At 50.5% G+C, this 16628-nt stretch overlaps 1 long non-coding RNA gene across 1 annotated transcript; it reads left to right on the top strand.

Moving 5' to 3' along the window:
• Positions 1 to 1141: 1141 nt before the first annotated feature.
• Positions 1142 to 16302, top strand: LOC130683311 (uncharacterized). Its single transcript, XR_008996910.1, has 3 exons — positions 1142 to 1637; positions 10094 to 10159; positions 15491 to 16302. It is a non-coding gene; the product is annotated as an uncharacterized LOC130683311 (long non-coding RNA).
• Positions 16303 to 16628: the final 326 nt, after the last annotated feature.

The raw sequence follows: 16628 nt of genomic DNA, 5'->3' as shown, positions 1-16628 counted from the left end.
TAGCTGGGAAACTTTGGGCAAATCACTTAAACTCTGTGGCAGATGCTGTTGTGTGGTGCCCAGATGCTCCCCCACCTTAAAAAAAAGGCCCTGAAGCACATGTGTCCCGGCTTGGAGGAACATGGTGGCTGACAGCTCTCAGAGTCCCTCTCCAGGAATTGCCTTCAGCCAAAGGGAGCCACCTTGTCCAACCAAGGCCATGCCCCTCTGCTGCGACAATCCACATCCAGTGACTTGCCAGTGTGGGGATACAAAGCCCCACCCCTTGCCTCAGTGCAGGACATCTCTGAAGGACGTTCCAGCTCCAGAGCCTCCTGTGGGGTTGGCTGAGGCCACTTTTTGGATGCACCACAGCCCAGCCTCCCTGTCCACCCCGTCCAGCTTCCCTCCCCGCCGCACCCCACAGGTATTGATTATGAAAGAACTTTTCAATTAACTCCCTGTGTGCAAATCTCCATCTCAGAGTCTAGTTCCCAAGGAAACCAACCTAAAACACACTGTAAGTCAGTTCCCTGGATCTGTAACAATATTAGGCAAATTAAATATGTTTTAGGTGAAATGCCCAGCACATAGTAGGTGCTCAGTAAATAACATTAGCAAACACTTAAATAATAGCACTGGCTCTGCCAGACAGTGTTCTTTGCCCTATACACACATCACATCATTTCCTCTTCACAAAGAAGTCCATGAGAGAAGTATCACTATATCCCCATTTTATAGATAAAGAAACTGAGGCTTGGAGAGGTTAAGTAATGGGCTCCAGGCACCCAGCTTGTAAATCGTCAGATGCAGCACTGACACCCGTCAACTGGTGGGTCAGGATTACAAGGCCAGAGCCAGGAAGACGGGCTCAGCAACTCCAGCTGAAGAGCCTGGACATTGGGCGCCTCTGCTGAGAACCTCCATCCATGTCACCTCACGGGGTCCTTCAAGGCTCCCTCCCGTGAGACCACGGGTGGAAATGCTTTGTAAACTGTACCATGCCAGACACCTCAGGGGCATGATCATCTCTGGGGATTCTTCTTAGAACAATTATAATAGTGCCCATGTGTGGGGTGCTCACCATGTGCCAGCCCTGCATCAAACATTTGACAAACATTATGTCATTTACTACTCATCAAACCCACGAGGCAGGCAGCTGCCACTGTCTGCTTTATAGATGAGGTAATAGAGGCTTGGGGAGGCTAAGTAAATCGCCTTAAGTCCTAGGGCTGGGAGGTGGTGAGGTGGGATGAACATCCAGGTCAGTGCGAGTCTTGAGGTTGTCCCTCACCCTGAGGCCTGGGACAGGATAAGGCCCCAAAGCAACTGCCCCTGAGATCCTGAATCGGGAGGGCAAGTTTACCAGGGCTGGCCCGTCTCCCAGAGCAGGGATCCCAAGGAGACTCCAGGGGGTGGGGGAAACACAGGGCCACTCCAGAGAAGCCCCACGTTGACAGGCAGGCTCAGCTTTGGCCCAGGCAGAGCCACTAGTCTGAGGGGGGACGTCCTGAGCATGCTCCTGGTGCGGCAGAAGACGTGCAGCCCTGCCTGGAGGAGCCCGCAGTCTGACGAGGGGGGGCGCTCAGCGCTGGCCCTGGCTGCGCACAGTGGGGAGCTCAGCTGCCAACAGCAACCCCAGGAAAGAAGAAGCAGAGGTGAGAAGGGGCCGGGGCTGGGGGGTATGGGAGGACCTGGAGCAGGGAGTGGGCCAGAGGTCAAGGCTGAGGCCAGTCACTCCTGCCTCACCCAGCCCCTGTCTGTTCAGGCCTCTGCAGCAAGCCTGTAACTGCCCAGAAGCTGGGTGGCCAGTCGTGAGGACATGATGGGGCCTCACGAGGAAGCCACAGAGCCTGGTGTGTGGAACCTGGTGACTCCCGAGCTACCCCATAAGGTTGTGTGTGGACAGGCTCCACCGTCTCTCTGGTCCGCTCCCTCCCCTACCTGCTGTGTGGCACTCCTTTTCCTTTCTAGGCCTCAGTTTCCCTGTCTCCCAGTTGGTGGGGAGGGATGGCCCTGGAGTCTCTGTTCCTCCATGGCTCAGTCACCTCAGGCCACAAACCCACCAGGGGCCCTCTAGCTGGGAAATGAGGTGCCAGGACACCTCCACTTCGGGTTCCTGTCCTTGCTGGCTCCTCACACCTTCCAGCTCTCCGTGCTCCCCCAAACCCCCCTTTTAGGAAGACTGTGCAGCCAAAGCCAGAAGTCAGCCCTTGGCCACACAGTGACTTTGACTAAATGACCTGCTCCCTCCCCGGGCTGGGTGCCATGGCACGTTCAGGTTCCCCTCCTGCTGATCTGTCTCCTCCTTTCCCCCAACTTTGGCGGGGTGCAGGGGATGGGGGACACTTAGCAAGACTCAGCTGTCCCTCCGTGAGAACAGCTCCCAGAGTGCACATCCAGGGGCTCGTGGGCTTTCCGGCTGCAGTGTACCCAGGCAACCCTACCAGGTAAATTGCTGCAACGCTCCATGCAACCCCCCATGCTCTGTTCTCATCCACTAAATTATTTCTCTCTTCCCCACGTTCAACAGTGAGTAAGAAGTTGATATTCCCTGACCCAGGCAGATTTGCATCTGGGACCCAAAGCTAGGCACCCCTCAGACTGTAGGCTCTTACAGAGCTGCAATGGGGTGTTTGTTGCACATTTTTGTACCCCAGTTCTGGACTCCAAGCCTGGCATGTAGTAGATGTTCAATAAATGTTCAAATAAATATGGGTGACTGGATGGTGGAATAAATGCACGAAAGTGTCCTCATCTGTACAGTTGGGATGGGATGGTATTGGCACTGACTTCTTGGTTGTTGGGAGGAGAAATCAAAGTGCCAGTGGGGGGCTTAGCACATGCCTGACACACAGCAAGTGCCTGGTGCATGTTGAGTCTGATCACCATGATCTGCTACAAGCTGGCAGAGCAAAGTGATGGGAACTTGCACTAGTCACCCTGCTGGTTTCCTTAGGGCCTCGATTCAGATTCCTGCCCATAGCCTTTCAGAGTGAGTCCAGGCCAGGATCTGATGGAGGAGTTCAGAACCTCCGAGTCTCAGCCTCGAGCTCCGGGAGACTTGTGGGCCACTCAGACCCCAGTGTTGTTGCCAGTGCCCACAGCAGTCAGTGGAAGGGGAGCCAGCTACTCTCCATGAGGCCCCCATCCGAAAGCACAGGGGTGAGGCAGGACCCTGCACAGAGCATAGCCAGCCTTTGGGTCAGTCTCTGGCTCTCTACTGAGCACCTGCTATGTGCCTCCACATGGGGACGGTGGGTCTGGGCAAGATGTAAGAGGCCCCTGTTTACGTGGAGCTTGGAGTCAGGCAGACTTGGGGTCCAATCCTAATGGGGTGGCCATGGAGGAATCCATTCACCTCTCTGAGCCTGAGTTCCCTCAAGTTGCCAACTGACACCAAGGATGAAGGGAATGCAGAGCACAGCCTCTTGCGGTCGTGCTGCGGGGCGCAGTGCATAGCATTCAGAAAGCAGCACCCACCTTGTATGCTTCATTACAGAATTCAGTCTCAGGCCTCAAGCATCTTACATTCCAGCTGAGAAGGGACTGGTAAGAAGCAAGCTAGGAGTCCTTAATTCCAGCCACGATGCGGATCCCAAATGATAAGCAACTGGAAAGAGTTAAAATAGAAAGTCACCTGGGTTAGAGTGATCCAGGAGAGCTTTCTGGAAGAGGGGGCCGCTGAGCTGAGCCCAGGGGAGAAATAGGCTGATGGACTGCTGGATTCGGGTGGTGTAACAAGGGGCAAGGAGTCATGGTGGTGGGGTGGAGCCCGAACACAGAACCTGGGTACAGTGTCAGGGGGTGGCAGTGGTGTGGTCTGAGGGCTGCCAAGGACACTCTGGGGTAGGACAAGAACAGGGTGGGAGGCAGGGCCCACCGTCTTCTGGGGCAGGTGGAGGTTGCTGAGTGCGCCTGGTTTAAGGAGGGTTTATCTTTTCCACACCCAACAGGGTTGAGAATTAGTTTTAGCAACTCAGGGAAGCGATGAGAGGTTGTAGCCTCCTTTCACCTTCAGGATCAGTCCAAGCCCCTCCGCCTGGCCCCCTGGGGCCCTTTGTACCTGGCCACTTCTGACCGCCCCAACCTGAGCATCCTCACCAGACCCTCTAACCGTGCTGAACCATGCCCTGTACCTGAACATGCTCTGGGCCTTTGCTCCACTGTCCTTCTGCCTGGAATGCCCTTTCCCCTATGCCCACCTGGCAAACTCCTACTGATCCCTTAATACTTGGCTTAAAAGCCACCTCCTCTGTGAAGTCTGCCTTGATCTTCCCAGGAAGAGTGAACTCTTTTCTCCTCTGTGCCCCACAGCACCCCTTGCCTTCATGCGTCACAGCAAATGCATTTTGCTCTGCCACTACTGGTTCTGTGGCCTTGGGCAAGTTATTAAATGTCTCGTGCCTCCATTTCCTCACCTGTAAAATAAGGGCAATAATGGAACCCACCTTGAATGGATTAATGCTTGTAAAAGATTTAGAACAGTGCCTGGCACTTAGTAAGTAGTAAATGTCACCCATTATTAAAATAATTACTGTTACCTCATAGGGCTGTTAGGATTCATGAGTTATTGCATGTCAAGTGCTTAGCACAAAGCTGAGCGCATCGTAAGTCCTCAACAAATTGGACTTGTCTTCCCCATTTTTACCACCATCATCGCGATCCTCGGCCCCCTGCCACCCCAGATTGGACCCCCGAGTCACTGCTGTGTTCCAGCCACCTTCAGTGCAGCACAGACCCAGGCACACAGTAGGTGCTCAATAAGTGTTTCTTGGGAGGATGAAGGAAGCAGTGCCCTGGCCTGGGGCATTGAGGAGGGGAAACTGAGTGAGGCTTCAGACGGAGAGTTGTCAGGACTCGCCCTAGGGGTGGGGTGAGCGGAGGGAGAGTGGGCTGGCATTACCGTGGGAGCAGCCGCGACCAGGAGGCTCTGTCCCCTGCAAAACCACTCCAAACCCGCTTTGGATCCAGCCTCTTTTGGAGCAGGAGGGCATTGAGAGGGATTTGGGGAAAAACAGGTCCCCTTTGAAGTCAGCTTGCCCTAAGCCTCTGGTCTCAGGGCTCATGGCCAGTCCTGGATTCCGCCCTTAACCCAAGCTCTTGCTTCCGCCGACGTGTGGGGTGGCTCTGGGTGGGGAGGGTGTGTGCAGCTCAGGACAGTCTTCTCAACGGCCAGAGATGTAGACGAGGTGGGAGAGTCCCTGGGGTGCAAGCTGAGGGGGTATGAGAATTAGTGAGGGCTTCCTGGGAGAGGTGTCTCACACACTCACACACACACACACACACACACACACACACACACACACACACACACAATTAGACCACCAAAAATGTCTCCTGACACTGCCAAACGGCCCCTGGGGGAAGCCACTCCTCATGGGAGCATTGCTCCACATGGGTTCTCCCAGAAAATCCTCACAAGCACCCTGAGGGGTCAGTCCTGTTATCAGCCCCATTTTACAGGGGAGGAAACTGGCCCAGAGTACTTCAGCGCCTTACCCAAAGTCACGAGCTCTTTGTGGGCCAAGTGGGCCTTGAGTGCCCACTGACCATCTGTGGAGCGGCATGGAGGAGGCAGGGGATGGCTACAACTGTGGGTTGGGGGCACAGCTATGGCGAAGAAGACAGAGCCCGCCTTTGGGAGGCAGTGGTGCCTGGATGGGGTTCACCCGTGGGACCAGACGAGGTCACCCAAGGAGAATGGAATGCCCCTCCCTTCTTCTGGAAGACATCTCTTCCATCGGCCCTGCTGTCTGCCCCATCACCGGTTTCTTCCCCTTTTCTGGATCGTCCCCAAAGCAAACACATCCTCCTTGGTCCCACCTCCCCCTCTATCTCCTGCCCCGTGTCTCTGCTTCTGTGACAGCAACATTCCTAAGAGAGCAGGATGGTTTGGCTTTTCCCATCACTGCCCCCCTTTCTAGAGCCCCACCCCCTGTAATTAGGCTTCCCTCCCAGCATGCTACTAAGGCTGCGGCCTCCATGCCACTGAATCCAGGGCTCATTTCTCCATCCTCATCTCACTGGCCCTCTCAGCAGCCTTGGACACAACTGGCCTCCTTCCTGTGGCACTTTTTCCTCAATTACCATACTGTCCTGGCTTTCCTTCAATTTCTCCGTTGAAACTGAAGGGGCCCAGGGTCTGGTCTTAGCACCCCCTTCACTTCCCTACTTACACAGAAGAAAATACACAGATGGCCAGCACACAGAGAGAAAGGTGCTCTGCCCCACTTACAAGAAATGCCCAATAAAACAGATGAGATGTAAGTTTAATCTATCACAGTGTCAAAGACTAATAATACTCAGTATTAGTGTAGGTATAGGGGAATGACCACTTCCATTCACTGTTGGTGGGAAGAATAAATGGTATTGTCTTTTTTTGGAAGGCAACTTCTCATTATCTATCAATAGATAAAATAGAATAGAATGATCCGTCTTATACTTTGTCCTAAGCTTTATTTATTGACATAATTTCAGATTTACAAAAATTGCAAGAATAATACAAAGAATTCCCAGATGCCCTCCATCTAAATCACCTAGATTCCCCAATTACTAACACTGTAGTACATTAGTGTTCCCTCTTCCTATATATATATTATACATATTCATTTATATTTTGCATGTATTTACATATTATATATACATACCTTTCCTAAACCACTTAGCAGTAAACTGCAGGTGTGACATCCTTTTACCATAAATATTGAAGTATATATTTCCTAAAAGCATGGAATTTTCTTACACAACCAAAGTACAATGATCAAAATCAGCAAGTTAATATTGAGACAATGCCAGGATCTAAACCAGAGACCTTATTGGGATTTCAGCAATTGTCAGAATAACATGTTTCAGCAAAAGGAAATCCAAACTCGTGCGTGGCATCCAGCCATCCAGTCTCTTTAGTTTCGTTTCATCTGAAACAGTTGCTCCTCTGTGTTTCCTGACACTGACATTTGTGAAGCTTTTTCACAGAATGTCTCTTGACTTTTGTTCTGTCTGAGGCTTCCTCATGATTAGACTCAGGGGATCCGCTTTTGTGTCTCTCTCTCCCTTCCGCCTACAGTGCTGGCTTCCTAGCTTTTCAGCATTTTCCTCCTCCTCCTGTGAGTCTGACTTCAAATGTCAGAGGAGCCTTCCTCGGCCACCCTACTGTAAATAGGTCTCTTCTATTTTCCTTATGACAACAACATCCTGCCTGTTTCCTTCACGGCACTACTAGTCATCCATAATTATTTATATGTTTGTTTGTTTGTTTATCATCCATCTCTGTGGATAAAGGAAGCCCTATCTGAGCAACAGCCTTGCCTGACCTGTTCTTTGCTTCCATTCCAGAACCTAACACTGTGCCTGGCATAGAGTAGGTGCTCAGTAAATATTTGTTGGCTAAATGAATAACGATAGCAAATAAAAGCAAGTTGCCAAATACAATATATGACATTTGCATGATCCATTCTTGTCAGAAAAATTCATGCATATGATTTTATATATATATATATGTGGGACTTTCTGGACAGATTCCCATCATATGGCTAAACGTGGTCACCTCTGGGGAGGATGGTTGAGGGGGATGAGCTTTCACTTTTTTACTTTATACAGTTCTGTATTGTTTGACTTTTTTTTTACAATGGTCATGTATTTCATTGTAATAATTTTTTTAATGCTTCTTTAACTAAAATAATACATTCCCTGTGGAAAGTGCTCCCCAACCAGTTCTCCCTCCTCTGGGAACAGTTCATGCTGTGCGGGCTGAACTTATGCAGCTGCAAGGCCAGGGGCTCCCAACTCTCTCTCCTGCCCCCCATCTCCTCAGATGCTGGGGCTGAATGAGCAAGTGGCTAATGAGCAGAACTCTGGGTCCAGGGCCAATGTGCCAGACCCACTCCTCAGAACATTCTGGAGGGGAACAGAACATTCTGTTCACATCACCAGACTGCTACCAGCATCCTGCCAGCAACACCCTTCTCTATCTTCTGCCTGGCAAACTCCTATTTGCCCTTCAGGACCCAGTTCAAATATCACCTCCTCTGGGAAGCTTTCCCAAACTCTCACCCATTGCTCCTTGGCACTTACTCTGTTCTAGCAGGTACTGAATTGAAGCCCATATCAGTGTCCCCATTTAAAGCTCTCTGAAGCCAGGACCTGCCCCTATTTATCTCTGACTCCCAGGGCCCAGCACAATGTTGGGGTCTCATGTCTTCTGCCAGTGTTAATGGAAACATAGCAGGTACCCTTTTAGCTTGAAGGGAGGGTAAACTCTCAGACTCTTCCCAGGAAAAGTTCATGCAATGAACTTCCCAGGAAAAAAATTATTACAATGATAATACATGTCCATTGTAAAAAAAAAAAAATCAAACAATACAGAACTGTATAAAGTAAAAAAGTGAAAGCCCATCCCCCTCAACCATCCTCCCCAGAGGCGACCACGTTTTGCCATATGATGAGAATTTGTCCAGAGTCCAACATATATATATATATAATCATATGCATGAACTTTTAGCTTAAAGGGATGGCCATCACAGCACCCCGCACATAGTAGGTACATCCCCAGGATGCAGCTCAGTGCCCAGCAGACAGTAGGCACTCAGTGTCATCAACCGAATGGATGAGTGTGTCCTGATGAGGATGATCAGCTGCACCCTCAGAGACACAGAGAGTGGAGGTTGCCCTAAAAAGCAAACTTGAAATTCTCCCATAGCTCAAGAGCAAGATGAAGTTCCCTTGCAGAAAAGTTCCCAATTTTCACTCCCAGGGAGATCTGCATCCATCCATGTGGGAGAAGCACCTTGCCATGGGCCCTAAGCATCTCTATGCCTTTTTGCTTGGTATACCAAAAATGCACGCTCCTGACTGCTCTTTACCCAGGCCACTCAGCAGGCTGTTTCTGTGGCAATCAGCCTGGAGGGATGAGGGGATGCCTACCCCTGGAACAAAGGGTAGCCTTGCTTCCGCTTTCGAGAAAAGCAGCGGACTCCTCAAACTCAGCGTTCCTCTACTGATGAGTGTGTGCCTCCCACCTCCCCTCAGGACCTTCCTCCAGCCCCCCAACCCACCCAGACTGCTCCTCCTACAATCCATCTCTCCCCTCCATCCAACCCGCAGCCACTGGAAGCAACCGACAAAATCATTAACGCACAGGTGTCCAGCCCTGAGAATCCTTTTGAGTAACCTCGCCCTGGAGTAATTAACACATTAATGGCAGCTCATGGGCTTAATCTTCTGTTCCTTAATACATCAAAAATGCCTCTAGTGGTACCCCAGATGTTTTTTAGGTGATGCAGGGGAATGAACATGGCATTAGATGGCACTGATTCCCCCTGGAGCATGTTATCCCTGTTAGAGTTCTTTTTCATTCCCTCTGAGCATCTCAAGGAGGAAGTCTCAGGCTGGTGTTACTCTTGTCTTTAAACCTGCCAATCTCCCTCTCTAGTGAGCGAGATCAGGCCTCGGGCTCTCAGAACTTCTGCCCGGCTAATGTCTCTAGCTTAACTTTAATAAAAATGATTGCACTTTCCTTACATGTATATTATAGGAATCTATTTAGGACAAGTAACACTGGTTTTCCACTTACCAAAGTTATGTAAAACTGTCCTTCTTAAATAACCCCAAGTCTAAAAAGTGAGTCCACTTAAAGACAAAATATTAAGTGAGGAATTCAACTAGGACATGGATATGGCCAAAGTTGGAAAGTTGAGAAACGTGCCACAGTTTGAGGGATGGTATCGCTAATGGCGGAATTCCAGGTCTTCAGGTGATGTACGTAGAAGCTCTCTGGGCAGTGAGTCCTGCAGCCCCCTCCAATCTGTCCCATCCTGGCCCTCAGCTATATTCAGACCCACCTGGCACTTGCTGCTCTCTGAGCATCCATCCTGATCTCCACATAAGAGGTTATCTGCTTGAACAATAAAGATAGGACCACCCACAGCGAATGTCCCACTGCCCCCATTTCACAGCAGAGGCAACTGGAATCGGAAGTGAGAGACATAAAGCTACCACACTGAAGAAGAGCTTCGAGGAGCCCCAGTATCCAAGAGTATAACGGTGGAGGGGCTTCTCTCTGGGACACAGCCCTGAAACGCCATCCTGTCTCTGCTCCCCTGTGTTCCTCCCTCAGGTTGCTGACCTGGACCGCAGTATCCTAGCCATATGTTGAGGGCACCAGGGAGGAGAGAAATGTCAGGTAAAGTGGCATCTGAGGTGACCTGAATTCTTCCCTATTCATGTGGAAGCAGAACAACCCACTCAGAGCAAAGGGACCAAAAGTCAATTCACCAAACTATCAATTCTCCGAGGAAACCACTGGCCAAATTATTCAGAAATGTAATGTTTTAGACCAGGGGCTGGACAACTACAGCACAGAGACCAGATCCAGCCCACCGTTTGTGTTCCTATAGCCCACAAATGAAGAATGATTTTAATGATTTTTAACGGCTGGGGGTGAGGGGGCATAGAAAGACTATTCCATGACAGGTGAAAATTAAATGAAATTCATAAATGAATGCGCATGTCCATAAATAAAGTTTCATGGGGACACAACCACACCCATTTGTTACATACCGACTGTGGTACTTGCACACTGTGATTTGAGCAGTTGCAAAGAAACCCACCACTCTCATCTCTGTACGGCTGCTCAGTGTACAACATGTCCCAGGGACACGGCTATTAAGTTGACAGAGTGCATATGTGCATAGTGCAGCCTTTTTCAAAATGATTATTACCAGTACATTCCCATTATGTCAAAACAAGAAAAGTGGGCATCAAATATTGCACTTTTTTTTATTGTGGTAAAATACCCATAACATGAAATTTACCATCTTAACCATTTTCAAAGTGAAGAGGTTGGTGGCATTAAATACATTCACATTGTCATGCAACTGTCACCACCATCCACTTCCAGCTTGAAAAACTGAAACTCTGTATGCATTAAACCCAAACCCCCCAACCCCTGGCCACTACCATTCTGCTTCGTCTCTGAATCTGGTGACTCTAGGTATCTCATATACACAGAATCTACAGCGTTTTCCTTTTGTGACTGGCTTATTTCACTCAGCATGCTGTCCTTGGTCAGTCTGTCCATCCATGTTGCAGTCTGTGTCAGAATTTGCTTCCTTTTTAAGGCTGAGTAATATTCCATTGTATGTATATAGTACAATTTATTTATCCCTCCGTCTTTTGATGGTCAAATGTTGCACTTTTAAGATACAGTGTGAAGTGTGTATTATTTTGTTGTTGAAATTCTGTATCAAAACTTTGTGCTTATTATGCAATGACTTTATATCTCTGCTCAAAGAAAACAATATTATGTCTTGGTCCAGAGCACCTACAATATATATACTACCTGGCTGTCTATAAAAAGGGTTGGCCCACCCCCATTTTTGCTTTATCCTAGCTTCACAGCAGCCATAAGGCTGGACAGAAAGTCTGACTTCCTTGCATGTGAATGTCAGCATGGTTCCATTTCAAATACAAATTCAAATGCTCAACTTTTATCTGCAGCTTTGTGTGGGCTTCCCACAAACCCGCGTGGTCCTTTCCTCTTAACTGTGCGAGTGAGCCCTGCACCTGGCCCAGAGCCAGCCTGACCTCCGCCCCCAGCCCCGCCCCCAAGGTGGCCCTGTCCTCCCTTACCCAAATATTCAATCATTCTGTCAGTATTTCCTGATTCCTCTACTGTACCCAGCCCTTGGGAAGTTGACACTTCAGGAAGGGGATAATGTTTATGCCCCAGACCTATCCCTGCCTTCCCCGCCCACATGCCCCACATCTTTCTGAAATTAATCACAGAATCTGCATATTACAGGATCTGAGATGCAAAGGTGTGAATTATAGAATCTCTGAGCTTTTAAGCTCTTGAGTTAGTAGACGCTTACAATGGAAGAAATGCAGGAATTTAGACCATTAAAATGTTAGGATTAGGGGTACTAAATTGTTTTTAAAAAATAAAATGAAATGTTAAAAATGGTGACCTGAGAACCAGGGTCTTAGGACAATGGAATATCAGCGTGTTCTCAGTGCTGTGGAGGGTCAGGGACCCACCTCTCACCTGGGTCATGACTCCCTTCCGGACCCCCAGCGGCCTTCCTCTCCCAGCCTGGTGCCAGGCCCAGGATTTTGTTGCCCAGTCACACTGTGAGCTTCCGAAATCAGCCCTGCTTTCCACCCACCCCTCCATTGTCTCCCTGAAGACACCCAGAGCTGTTGGAGGCTTCAAGCCTTGCTCACATGGTCTCCTCTGCCTGGCTCTCCTTTGCCTCTCTCCTCACCTCCCTACCTTACCAGCTGACAGGCTAGCTACTCATCAAGGGCCTCCCCAAACGTCACCTCCACCAGGATGTGCCCTTTCATTTCCCTGGGCAGAGGTCACAATGCCCCTCTATCCTCAGACACCTTAAGCCTACAAGTCCCTTTTTATCTCAGGGCCTCAGTCTCAACATCTGTCAAATGGGAAGAATAAACCCCCCTCCCCTGAAGGGTTGTTGCAGGGATGCAATTAGGGAACACGGAAAACACTCAGCCCAGTGCCAGGCACATAGCATTAGGGGCAGATCTCAGGGGGCACTCTGGCTCCAGAGCCCCTGCTGAGGGGTCCAGGCACTGGATCTCCATGGGCAAATGCAGAACCGGTTGAGCGCAGTGTTGAACCTGAGCCCAGGAAGAAGGCAAGTGTGCACATGGCAGGGAGGTGCCCATCCAGGAAGACTCCCTGAGAGAGGATGGACTGCCTTTGTCAGGAAGTGCTTAGCTGATGACAGAGAATGAGGGTCAAGGGCGGGGTGAGCATAGCAGCTGATTTGACCCCAGCCTTGGAGAGAGTGACAGGTTAGAGGGAAGAGCTAGGGAAGGAATGGGGGAGGCGATCATCTAGCCTGGTGGGAGGTTAAGGTTTTAGCTCTGAGAGAAGTCACCCCAGCAAGCAGGGAAAGGAACAGTGCATTTATTGAGCACTCTGCTAGGCACTTGCCACAGGCTGGGTTGGTCCTCACCAAGGTCAAGCCTTCAGATTGAAAGCATTTTAACAGAAGACCCGGGACGACCTGGATCCAAATCCCAGCACTGCTTCCCCATGGCTGTGACTTGGCCAGGTCACATCCTCTCTCTGAGCCTCAGTTTCCTCATCTGTAACACAGGGATAATATTAGGCTAAACTAACTGAATTTGTCCACATTTGGTTATTTTTGACCTATAAAAGATGGTAATTTCACATGGTTTGTCCTAAAAGATCCTGGCAGGTTACTGAGAAGATTAAATAAATTAATCCACCTAATTTCCTTGGTCTAGTATCTGGCACTTAGTATGTAGCTCATCTTATTTAATTTACACATTAAGTAAGAACATAAACAATAGCTCCTCTGATTGAATTGTCCTCATGTAACAGATGAAAACACTGAGGCTCAGAGAAGTTAAGTAACTTGTCCAAGGCCACCCAGCCAGCAGGCAGCAAAGAAAGATTCAAACCCAGACACAAGCCCAGCGCCCTGGGCTCCTCCTCTCTGGAGCAGAGCCCCTTCTGTCTCCACCAGGCAGCACAGGGACCAACACCTGAGTCTGAGCAGTTCAGGCCTTCTTTCTACATCATCTTGGGTGCTGGGGCTCCTGTTACCCCAGTTCCATCAGCCATCTACTGGGACCTGCACCCCTCCAACTCCCTACTCAGGGGCCTGAATCACAACCAGATGAGAGGCTGGGACACCCGCAGGCAGGCAGGCCCCCTGGGTGAGCAGGGCAGGGGGGCTGAGGGGAAATCAGGAGGTCCCCAGGGAAGTGGGGTCGGTCAGAGCCGACTGTGAGCTTTGCATGGTCTCAGCTTCCTTTCTAGCACAAAGGAGACTCTCCAGTACTTGGGAGCCCGGGAGAGCGAGCGCGTGTGTCCATGTGTAGGTGCGTGTGTGGGGGGTGTTAAGAGGGTGCGTGTGCCTTGTGGGTGGGGGACCGGGTGGGGCTGGGCGGGGCTGCGTGGGCAGCCCCCGTGCACACCGGAGCCTGTGCGTCCCAGAGAATGGTGATGGAGAGGCAGGCTCGCAGTCACGCCCCGTGAGTGTGGGTGTGTCGTCGTGGGGCGGGGCTGCAACAGGCAGACCAGCAGGGCGCCCGGGGCCGCAGCTGCTGGAGCCCAAGGCCTGGCTCTGAGCCCTGACTCTGCCACTTGGTAGCTGTGTGACCCTGGGCAAGTTACTGTCAGATCAAACCCAACAAATCCAGTTTAGGAAGGAGAGACTCAGTCAAAAGGATATGGCAGGCGGGGGGCTGGCACTGTTGTGGTTGGGAGGTTGGGGGCCGTGGCACCAGGGAGGCCGCGTGGTGGCAAATTCTACAGGCATCACTAAGGCTGGGCAAAAAGGGGTTTTCTTTCACAGAGGGGAATAAACAAGGCTAGAAGAACCGGCTTTGGAAATGGGCTGACGGGGTAGGAGCCGGAAGGTGGGTGGAGACTGTTTTGCCCTGAGGCCAGCCTATTTTCCGGAGGGGCTCTCTGCTGGCTGAGGGTGGCCCAAGTTCAGGGGTCTGGAGGGAGTAAAGAAGTTTAAGCGGGGTTAACAAGCATTTCGTCCTGATTAATCAATGAGACAAGCAGTTTGGCTAATCACTTACCAGGCAAAGAACGCGAGTTTTCAGGACCCTGTCCAACCTTGTCTTCACAAAGCCCGGGAGGCACCTGAGAGTCCTGGCTGAGTCACAGGGGAAAGGGGTTTCTAGGCAGTAGGCTGTTTTCTGGAACACAGTTTGGGCTTTCCTAACCTTCAGGCTTAGTCAGGCTCTCAGGGCTAAATCTACCACTGTCACCACCTACTTCTCTGTGCCTCAGTTTCCTCTTCAGTAAATGTGAGGCAATAGCAGCCCCTGCCTGGCCATCTTACTGACAGCGCTCAATGGGTTCCCACGGGAAAGTGGCACCTGGCATGGGGCAGGTGTTCCATACTCCGGCTTGTTCCTGCGTGGGAACCAGGTCCCTGATCTCACCCTTCATTAAGTGGTTATGAGCACCTCCAGGACCCAAAACAGGTGGGGGGAAAGAGATGAAATAGAGGTCCCTGGACACCAGCGGCTCACTGCCAGGGAGGGACAGATTCCCACCACTCCCTGCATTCAGGGTGAGGGAGCCTGGGGCTTGGGGAAAGGAATGGGGTTGCAGGGAACAAGGAGGCTTCCGGGGAGCTGACAGTCACAGAGTTCATGGGCCTGAGGCAGGACAGGCTTGTGTAGAGAACTCTGTGAGAGGGAAAGAGAGCCAGATGTCAGGGTTGGGGTGAGGGGGTGGCTGCACACATGCGTCTGGGCCAGCGCATGAGGGTCAGCACATCAGTGCAGAGACTGGTTTGTGGGTGCAGGGGCTGAGGCTTCCACCCCTCCCTGGCCGGGAGTGAGGGTGGCTCCAGGCAGTCCAACCCCACACAGGACCCCAAAGCCCCACCCCAGAACCCACCACGGCCTGTGAGGACAGGAGGCTCACTCTCTGACTCCAGAAGAGAACACACTCCTACAGACCACACGTGTAACCCTCATTCACTCTCAGGCGCAGAGAGGCCCCCAGAGTGGGCCCTGGAAAGGTTACAAGTGGATGCACTCAGCTTTGCTCTGTGTGGTCATTTCCTGGCCTCAGGATGGTGGAGCAGAGGAACCTCAGAGGCTGCTGGTCCCAACCACATGCAACAGCAGGAAACATCAACACTCTGAGCCCCGAATTCTATTGCAGACACTGGAACAGTACATCCAACAAATGTGTCTAGGATACACCTCTGTGGGGTCAAACCCAACCAGGGCCCTAAGAATAAAACTCCGTATTGAACTCATGTCACCATAGCAATCTTAGAATTGTCCCCAGAAGCCAGAGACACAAACAGCGAGATTCAGTGTGGAGGTTCAAATATCTGTAACAGGCTGGCCCAAACAGGAAGTCTTTGAACACAGTTGAGGATAGAAGCAAGCAGTAAATCCAGACACTGAGCCTCAACTCTGAATTGAGAAACGGAATACACACAGGTTGAACCCACAGGAACCAGGCTACATAATACTCCCTTTTTAGGTCGTTGGAAATCCTATTCATGTAACTCGGACTCATATCCCATCAAGGTCATCGCAAAACCCCACATCTAAGCCTGAGGTTTCTGAGGACACTACAGAGTCTTAAAGGAGATAACCCCATAAGGGCTTGAGAAGTTAAACCCACAGTTCACTTAAGGGGGCAAATTGTCACCTTAGTGGGTCCACATTTCTTAAGCTTGATAAGAATTGAGTAAAAAAATATATAAGAGAATCAAACATGTAGTAGCTACATATTTGTGTTAATAAATAATGGGTGCATGTTTAGAATTTTAACTATCTGTACTATTTTTTGTTGTTGTTTTTTGTTTTTTATTTTGGTATCATTAATCTACAATTACATGAGGAACATTATGTTTACTAGGCTCCCCCCTTCACCAAGTCCCCCCCACAAACCCCATTACAGTCACTGTTCATCAGCGTAGTAAGATGCTGGTAGAGTCACTACTTGTCTTCTCTGTGTTGCACAGCCCTCCCCGTGCCCCCCCACACTATACATGCTAATCGTAATGCCCCCTTTCTTTTTCCCACCCTTGTCCCTCCCTTCCCACCCACCCTCCCTCCCTTCCCACCCATCCTCCCTAGTCCCTTTCCCTTTGGTAACTGTTAGT

This window comes from Manis pentadactyla, chromosome 4 (assembly GCF_030020395.1).
Source record: "Manis pentadactyla isolate mManPen7 chromosome 4, mManPen7.hap1, whole genome shotgun sequence".
Taxonomy (NCBI): domain Eukaryota; kingdom Metazoa; phylum Chordata; class Mammalia; order Pholidota; family Manidae; genus Manis; species Manis pentadactyla.
This window is presented reverse-complemented; position numbering and strand designations above follow the sequence as displayed.